At 39.1% G+C, this 9,830-nt stretch overlaps 1 protein-coding gene across 11 annotated transcripts in view; it reads left to right on the top strand.

Annotated features, from left to right (window-relative positions):
• Positions 1 to 9,830, top strand: part of LOC138039827 (carbonyl reductase [NADPH] 1-like) — a 172,303-nt gene that overhangs the window by 87,772 nt on the left and 74,701 nt on the right. For 4 of the 11 annotated variants that reach the window (XR_011130645.1, XR_011130647.1, XR_011130648.1 and 1 more), the window contains exons 1-3: positions 5,939 to 6,733; positions 7,938 to 8,079; positions 8,741 to 8,803. The exons of 1 other annotated variant lie outside the window; for it this stretch is intronic. The gene's annotated coding sequence lies outside the window, so the exon portion shown is untranslated. Of the gene's footprint in view, positions 1 to 5,717; positions 6,734 to 7,937; positions 8,080 to 8,740; positions 8,804 to 9,830 lie in introns of those variants that run through there. 6 more of the 11 variants (XR_011130651.1, XR_011130650.1, XR_011130649.1 and 3 more) reach the window with 4 other exon arrangements.

The following is a 9,830-nucleotide window of genomic DNA, read 5'->3' as shown; positions in this document are numbered from 1 at the left end:
TTTATTTCATCGGGCTGATCGCGTGATCTTAGCCTTCTGCCTGAGTCCAAAGAAATGACAATAAAACTCTCAACTTCATGATAATCCATCAAAATTGCTGACAAAAACAGTAAAATATTCATATCCTGTAAAAGGCTAGCACTCCGTGGCTGTGAACTCTCATTAAAGAATTGTTAAAATGGATCCATGGAATAACACACCTAATTTGTTGAAATATACCATTTCAGTAGCAACTTATCGTCAATCGAAGAAAAACAATTACTAACTTCATGAAAACAAGACTAAATTCTGGCAAAATGAATTTTTAAAGCCATCTTTTCACGGATGTCAATTACACAGTGTTTAGAAAAAGATTAACTAAACCTACATTTTATTCACAACAAATGATGATTATGAGTAACTCAATTTGGAAAAAATCCTTTTTCAGTACTGGGAAAAGGTCGGCAAAGAGATAATTTTGTTTTTTCCCTCTTTCTAAAAATTTGACCTTTGCAGTGATTCGTATACACACGTATAGAGTGGGAGTGAAGGGAGCTTGCATTTTGGTGAAAACAGAAAAACTAGAACTGAGTTAAGTGTTCTCCAGCTCTTTCTAAGAATTTGATCTTTGCGTGATTATATTAATACAAACAAGACTCGGACCGAAGGGGGCGGGGGGTGCAAAAAGAGAACAGTACATTTTGTCGAAAATGTTTTATTAGTTGTTTAAACTTTCAAAATGACTCACTACGGATTTGTTCAAAAACTCTTTTTGTCACTCTGATTTGATCTTTCATGATTGACGCCTTGGCAACTGGTTTTGTTTTTAGCTCGCAGAGTGAGGTCAGTGCGGGTCAATGAACATCTGATTGCGTGTTCAAGCCATGCCTTATTTAGAAAGATTAATTGAAACGTTCAATTTGCTGTCAATCTGACGCCAACTCCACTGCTTCCGCCACACCCAGCCCAGAAGCAAATCGGCAACGATCAAACACGAAACCAAAATGAATTTCAAAGACTTGTTTATTCCCGAAACTGTTAGCATACTCAGTTATGTAGCAGTTTTCTTTTGGATTTTACTTGATGGGATAGTGAGTGCGATATTTTTAGACATGGAGATCAACGAATCAAGATTCGACGTCGGCTGCGATGTGAAAACCACCAGCGAGAAGGATTTTATCCAAGGAAAGTGCTTCGACCAGTACCAAAAGCAATTCTACAAACTCGGCATTCCTCTCTACGCCTTCGTCATTGTTAATTTCTTCTCGATTTCTTTGGTGTCCCTTGTTTACTCCGTGTGCATCAAGTCTACAGTTAATAGACTCAAGGGCGCTCTCAGAGACTCGGAACGGAGCTCGAGGTTGAGTAATCCAAGACAAATTCCAATGCGTTGCCTTTTCTTCGCATATTTATCTCAACTTGCCGCAAAATTTGCTCTGGGGATCATTTTCATTGTCTTCCTGAAGACCGACTTACTCTATCCCGGGCACTTTCCCGCAGATTTTAACTGTACTGTTGAGAGAGGCTATGATTCGGGGGAGCTAGTTACGAACCAGACACAATCAACAGTTTACGAATGTATCAATCAGAGAGCAACGAAAAAGAATTTTTGGACCAATGCTGTGACAGTTGTTAACGGCATTTTCGCATTTTTTGCCTTCGTGGAGATTGTCTGGATCTTATCACGCGCCGCTAAGAGAGGAAGAACTTTCATGGACAATCTACTGTTTTATGCTGATCATTTGAGATCGAACTCGGATCAACAACGCGTAACACCGCAACAAGTAATACCGTTAGCTGAGGTACACAGTGAATGTCTACATGCAGTGCGGGAAGCCTTCAATGTCGGGGAGGCTCGTACGGGCGAAGCGGAAGAAGAGCAACTTGAACTGACAGAAGCCATTAACAGAATGAAGGCCTATTGCTTAAATATCACAGAGAAACTGACTGATCTTAAAGAACCTTTTAGACGTAACCCAGGAGAAGGCCCGAAACCCAATCATCTTAATATTGATCAAATCTATGTCAATGTGGCAATGCATGAAGGCAGAGCTGAACATGTCTTTGCGAAAGACAGAAGCGAACAACTTAAAGAATACCCTCCCGATTCCAAGAACTGTGTCTATGTCAAGCCAGAGGATGTTATTGACAAAGAACACAAGAACGTCCTTGTTGTTGGACGTCCTGGCATAGGAAAGACGTTGCTCAGCACAATGATTGCTCGAATGTGGGCATCTGGTGGAGCGTTCAATGGAGATCAGGATGACAAAAGAAACATTGTTGTTGTGTTCGTCATGAAATTCAGGCGCTTTACAAGCAATCTAGTGCTTAATCTCTATGAACTGTTGGCTAACGCAGAAACAGTTGAGAAATTACATGAAGCTGTGTGGAAATTTGTAATTAAAACCACTAGCCAGGTACTTTTTATTTTTGACGGAGTCGATGAATATTCTGCGAAAGAGGATATCGCTAGAAAAGACAACAAATGTTACAACAATGGCTTGGAGGACAAGATGCCCGTCTCAACTTTATTTAACAAAGTAACCAGTGGAGAACTTCTTCGTGGTCTAAACATAATCACAACAACAAGACCAACGGCAGTCCCCTGTGTTGCAGAAGTGAACTTTGACAGAACCGTGGAAATTCTCGGATTTACGTCGGAAAAGATTGAAGACTACGTCGAAAAGTTTACACATGGTATTCACAACGCAAAGGAGAAAATTTGGGGACACATTAAGTCGAACATGAACCTGTTTTCATTGTGCTACATACCAGTGAACTGTTTTCTCGTTTGTTCTTGTCTTCTGGAAATTATCAGTCTCACTGATCCAGCACACACCCTCCCGACAAGAATGACTGATATTTACACGATGGTTGTAAAGATTGTCCTTTTTAAACACAATCGGCAAAGAATTGCTCATGGTAACCCGAGTCTCAAAGATTACTTGTACTTGCCGTTTAAGAAGCTCCCAAAATCTCACAAAAAGATTTTCAAGAGACTGGGAGAAATTGCTTTTGAGGGAGTAAAACAAGGAAGATTGCTCTTTGAGTCAAGCGAAGTCAGTGGTTTGGAAGATTGTGGACTTCTTCACAGATTGCCAGACGCCAAATCCCGTTTTAATGAGCCTCCGAAAGCCCAATATTGCTTTACACATTTAACAGTGCAAGAATTCTTCGCTGCAAAAAATGTTGTGGAGTCCTTGAGTAAAAGGGAACTCGAAAACTTTGTGTCAGAACACATTAACGATGGTGCATGGCAAATGGTGCTGCAGTTTGTGGCTGGATTACTCGAGCCTGATCCAGAAACAAAGAGCTCAAACAGCGACATTTTTATCAAACTGCTTCCAACGTCGACTGAGAAGAAATCCGAAAAGGAAATGATACATGATTACTCGTTACCAGGGACAAAAACACTGACCTGTTGGCCAGCTGATGAAGACCAACAGCTAGCACTGAACTTATGTAAGTGTTTGTACGAGATTGATGATGAAAAACAGCAGGCAGTGTTACAAAACAAAATTGAGCAAATTGGCTTTAACGCGGTAGATTTTAGTGGCTGTTCACTCGGGCCTGTTGACTTTGCTGCTGTCTCGCATTTCTTAGAAAATGCTTCCGGAGTTTTGAGTATGAATTTGGAGGGGAATGATCTTGGTTCATTGGGTGCAAAAGAAGTGCAAAAGTTTCTTGTCAATACTGGATGCAAACTAAACAGCTTAAACCTCAGGCATAACCAGTTAACTGATAAAGCAGCCGAGCATTTATCAGCAGCACTAAAGCACAGTAATTGCAAACTAAACTACTTAAACCTCGGGTTTAACCAGTTAACTGACGAAGCAGCCGAGCATTTATCAGCCGCAATAAAGCACAGTAATTGCAAACTAAACTACTTAAACCTCTGGAGTAACAAGTTAACTGATAAAGCAGCCGAGCATTTATCAGCAGCACTAAAGCACAGTAATTGCAAACTAAACAGCTTAGACCTCAGTGATAACAATATAACTAATAAAGCCGCCTTCCGTAAATCAGTGAAGCATATTAATTGCGAAGTTGAAGTTTGAATAAACTTAAACCCTAAAAACACGTAGTCATTTCATTTCGATGTTTTTTAGCTTACGAAATTGAAAGTTTGAAGTTAGGACGGTAACTAAATCAGTACGAGAAAAATTGAAGGTTAAAATATTTCAACCCTTTAAATATAAAGGGACCATGGATTCGTGAAAGCTTTTTTAAATAACAAAATTATTATAGGTTCAAACATAACAGATGAATGAACAATACAAGAGTAACAAAGTTAAACAAATTTGACAGTAAATTTTGTTTATTACACTGTGACATACAAGCAATTTCATTTAAAATCCAGCTTACCAAAAATAGCCTCACAAGGACAAAATGTCCAACTATTTCGTAAACCAAACAACTTTTTTGAAGTGTCCATGGTTTCTGTGTAAAAGATTTCAAAGCTCAGCTCCTTGCACTTCTTCCCAATGAACTTTTGATTATTCAATGCTTAGGTAACTTGAATTTGTACTGATAATTTCTTTAGTTCCATTCTTTTAGCTGTACTTTTTTTTAAGTCCATTGTAAACTGATAGCACAGGATCGTGTTCCAAAGGCGCCATCGAGCATATTTTTCTTGTAAATATTGGTTTTGGTGGAAAACAAAAAAATGCTGAGTTGATATTCAACTACTTTGCTGATGTCATCTACGGATCCAAATGAACCAATCAAAAAGAAATTTGTTGTTCAATTAACCAATCACAAAAAAGACTCAGAAAATGTTTTGCTTTCTAAGAGGTCCAACTCTTGACAAAAATGAACCAATCAGGAAAGTTGAGGTGAAATTTGGATCCTAACTTTCACAACTTTCACATTTTTTAGTTAATGAAAAATTTTAATGCTAGTAACCACACTGCAAGGTAGTGTTAGAGGTAGTAAAAGAAAAAAGATCCAAAAAAAAAGAAAAGCCCTTCGGGGTAGACAAAATATTTTGACAGTTTGTAAATAATATTTCAACTTTGACTTTTTAATTGCACTGTAAAACTCTATTATCAATATGTAACGGAAGATTTCTCATAATGCATGCTTGAAATTGTTTGTAAGTAATAGTTTGTAACATTTGTAAAAGTAGTTCTGGTTTAATTAAACTTTTGAGATGAAGTTTTGTGTGTTTGCATGAATTGACTCACTTTGTCCTGTCACGCCATAGGCAGCCCAAGCTCGCGTCACTACAGACAGCCGTTGAGAATTTAAACGCGTTATAAGACTTTGTATGGGAAATCAAATACCGTCGATTATAAAGCCTAAAAAATGCTCAATTTAACTTTCATTCAATAAAGTGAATAAAAATGGTGTATTCTTGTGCCTTTTGGAGCTTATTACACCGTTTCGGGAATTCTGTGTTTTCAGTGTTTTCAATGTTCTAAGACTTTCCCATACAAAGTCTTATAACGCGTTTAAATTCTCAACGGCTGTCTGTAGTGACGCGAGCTTGGGCTGCCTATGGTCACGCTACGCTCCCCATTCTTGGTGATCACTGCCCTGTGTTTTGAGTCCTACTCCCCTGAAAATTATTCATTTAAAAATTCTAAAAACCGGAAAGAAACTCCACCTTTAGTAATTTATTGCTTTTGCTATTTCACCCGATGGTTAACTTGAATACAGCCCAATAACGCGAAGGAGCGTGAAAGACCCGCAGTCAACTTTCAATAACACCAGCTCTGGTTTTCACCTTCACCTCCTCCCTCAACAATACTTCTTATCATGCAAGCGAGGCTGTGATGTAACACTATTACCCCAACCACGTTAAGCAAATTGTGACTTTACAGCGGAAAACGCAGGAATTTCGTGGGTTTTCGGCCGGATTCTGCAATCTACTCCGGATTTTTATGACTTTATGTTCTTCACGCGAAAATCATTCGCGAATACAAATCCCTTCCCCCTCCCCTCCCCACCAGTACACGAGTTAGAAGAAGGCACAGACCCACCATTGCAGTTGAGTAATGACAATCTGCGAGCCAGCGAGCCATGCGAGTCATGCGAATTTCGCATTTAAGTCTAAGCACCCATTTCAAATAGCGCTGATAAACAGTTATTAAGTCTAAGAACCCATTTTAAAACGGTTAGCTTTCAATAACTGTGTGACTCGCAGTCATGGCTCGCATGGCTCGCAGCCATGACTCGCATGGCTCGCTTCTTGGTTCGCATGGCTCGCAGCCATGGCTCGCACGGCTCGCATGGCTCGTTTGGCTCGCTGGCTCGCTGGCTCGCACATTGCCAAAACTCAGCGAAATTGCAGGACTTCACTCTTGAGATAGGTTATCGCGGCTTAAATGGAATGGGAACTTTCCACAAAAGAGCAAAAATGTTCCTTTTTCGTGTTTCTTTTCGATACTTTGGAGTCCTTTATGTTACGCTCTGGCTATGTCTTTTTTGCCCTTAATTGTGCAAATCGAACAATCCTGTGTTCTTTAGAGGAATGGACTCCGAAAGGCATCTTGGTATGGAGGTCCAAGAAGACAACAAGATCCCCAAGAAATCATGCAAATTTGGCAAAGTAGTTGTTGGAATCACAGGAGCCACAGCACTTGGAATTGTTCTTGTCAATGTACCGTTTGTCACGCAAGCTCTGAGAAAAATTTGCCTTCCTTATGTGCCAGCGACAGAGAGACAAGTTGCTAATATTACAAAACCGGCAAAAACCCCTAAAAGGCAAGGATCGACGATGGCGGATTTGGGCAGTGGCAATGGGAGAGTGGCAAGTTTTAGTTTAAATCCATACGTTGAAGGAGTAATCAAGGCCCTTTGCATGATCGTGGCAGTCGTGAGAACGGTGCCCTTGTATGAACGCTGTCCACACTTATCCGGATGTTTTTGAATCTGCAACTTTTATTCTCCGGATTAACAAATATTCCCATCCACACGTAGCGAATTCAAATTAAATTTGCCTGTCCATGCCTATCTGGACTCAGGACTCCTCAAGGCGACAGTAATCTTGAGAAAGGGAATTGGGCTCCATCTTGTTACATCATCCGAATTAAAAAATTCCGGATTAATTTAGTGTCCACACACTTGGATTCACAGCAGATTAAAAAATATCCATTCTGGAGAGTGTCTTCAAAAACTTCCAGATTTGCCACCGAATTCACCAGATATGTGTGAACAGAAGGCTTATCCAGAAAGAAAATAATTGCGGATTCAAAAATATCTGGATATGTTTGGACGGGGCCTGAATCCTAAAAAAATGGTCGTGGTACAAAAAAGATGCCAGACGCCAGAAAGAAATGGAAGGAGCGTGATAAAATTAGTGAGAATGTCAATTTTGAGGCCGCTGACATTTAGGCGAGAGATTTTACATTGATTTTAATGCTTAAAAACTTAAGCCTAAGTAAGATTTATATGGAAAACAGCTGCTGGATGGCAAAGTTTGCCTCCAGCACTCAATTCTTTTATAATTTTCAAAGTTTCAAACCCCTCTAAAATCACACAATTTGATGTCAATGGCCTCAATCATGATCTTTCCATTTTTGGCATGTGTTTTGTACCACAAACATTTTTTTATAATTGACAAGGTCACGTGACACGGTCATGCGAAGGGGCCTACTCACCAATGAATAAAAGTATAATGATGATTAAATGGGCCTCTTTACTTGAATTTTCTCATGATTTGGTCACAAATTGACTGCAAAACCATCTATGATCATTGTATCATTAATAATTAGTATGTACTTTTATGTAGTCTTGTTCAGATATGTGCTAAGTTCTGCACATAGGAACATGGCATTGTTCTATTGCCAAAATCGTGGTTGTGTCTATTTGCACATCCTGTTACATAGCGTTTTACTGTCGTAGGTGTTTTTGTTTTGAAGCTGGTACAACTTTAAAGCCTCTTGCTCAGAGTAGGTAAGACTATTAGCTCTTGGACTGCCTGTCAATCAACTTTGATTTTGGCTCCCTGGCAGGTATTTGCCACTGCTAGACATGGTTACCAACCTCATGGGTATAAACTAAATCATCGGTTGGTTTGGTATTCAAAACTGCAGGCAAGCCTACAAGGACTCCATAAGAAGGACACTTTTTGCAGAGATGACTTAATTGTGGAAGGTGAGAAATGCTCTTAACTCCAGGCATTAAAGTGGTCTTCATCTAGAAATTGGCTGGCTATAGCAGAAGTTCCTATATTTAACCATCACTCGGCAATGTAGCTGTTAAAATAATGAAGCATTTATGCAACACATTTTAATGTCACATTGCATGTGCCAAATCTGCTGAGCGGGATTTCCTATTTCCTGACTGCACAAAAACTTAGCATAAAGAATATCTCAGACATAATCTGTTGCCTTTGCTTTCACAAATACAATTAATGGTCTGATTTTGTAAGATTTTTTATTAGGCCAGTAAACTAAGGTCCTGCATCATAACCTTAAAGTTTGTAAATAACCCTATGAGACAATAATAATTATTGTAAGAATCCTCTTCATAATAGTGGGCGAAGCAGGTCTTTCAGTACCAATGAATTTTTGCATTCCAGCAGTGCCAAAGTCAGGGCGAAAACAAAGTTTGCAGGACAACAGATGAGCATAAAGAAAACTTAAGAGCGTGCCTAGCCGAATGTTAATTGCGGCTTTGTTACTATTGTTGCCATTTCTGGGATAAAAATTTTCATACATGTATTTTCAATCATCTTAGTTTTTCTAAAAATTGTCAGGATAATTGTGATGTTTCTTGCTTCAAAGTTATTGATGCTACTTCTTTCTATCAACAGAAAATCAAGGAGTGCTTCCATATTGAGTGCTTGAAACCCGAACTCAACAAACAAGTTGATCATGTCAGTTTAGCATTACACTTTTGAACTTTTACCGTTATATATGTCAGTTGTATCATCTGTAATATTGTTGGTTCGTTTGAATTTTATCTACATGTACTTGTAACGAACATTTAATCTACAAAGAATCATTGTATTGATAGTTATTATATTAATTATATACGAATTATCTTGTAAAAATGTCAATGTTCAGCCTTCTCAAAATGTTTTTGGGGAGCAGGTTATAAGGAAAGTGGAGACGGTTTTGGTGCCAAAGGCACCCAAGCGAGAGGCCACTGAAAAACGCAGACTGCAGACTGTGCAGACCGTCTGTAAAATGAAAATTCGGTTGGCTTGAATTAGGCCTAAATAACATTCGGTTAGCCTATAAATTAGGTCTAAATAACATTCAGTTAGCCTAATAAGGCCTAAATAACATTCAGGTTAGCCTGTTTACAGTTAGCTCTCAATAATAGTGAGAGTAACGCCATATTTTTCCCCTGGTCAGTGCACGGTCTGCACAGTCCACAGTCTGCGTTTTGGGGTGACCGCCAAGCGGGTGTCCAAAGGGCGCAAGCTAGGCATGTTCCTGTAGGAAATTTTTGAAATTTAGACACTCACAGATGCAATTTAGTGAAATCTGGGGGATCTAAAGTGACGAAATTTCACATATGGAATTGACACTTGCATGGTGTCTGGATGATAAGAAATACTGGAATGTTAGTTAAATAAACATTTCATGTGCACCAGGCCAAAAGATATTGCAGAAGGGAATTTTTTACGTCAAACAAGCATTTTTTTAAGCCTATATGTCATCTTCAGTGACTTTACTTTACAGCTAAAATTGTGTTGTCTATTGAGACATTTTCTGACTGGAAGGAGACGGTCAAACTTTCTGAGGAGGTGGCTCATTGAGCCGTTGACTGGCCCGTTTTGAGAAGGCTGAATGTTACAATCACTATGGCTGATGATGATGGTTAAAACATCAAAACATGTTCCTTAAACTCAAAAGTGTGGTTGTATTTTTAAAAATATTAGTAACACTTGTGCT

The sequence above is a fragment of the Montipora capricornis genome, chromosome 1, assembly GCF_036669925.1.
Source record: "Montipora capricornis isolate CH-2021 chromosome 1, ASM3666992v2, whole genome shotgun sequence".
NCBI classification, from domain to species: Eukaryota; Metazoa; Cnidaria; class Anthozoa; order Scleractinia; family Acroporidae; genus Montipora; species Montipora capricornis.
This window is presented reverse-complemented; position numbering and strand designations above follow the sequence as displayed.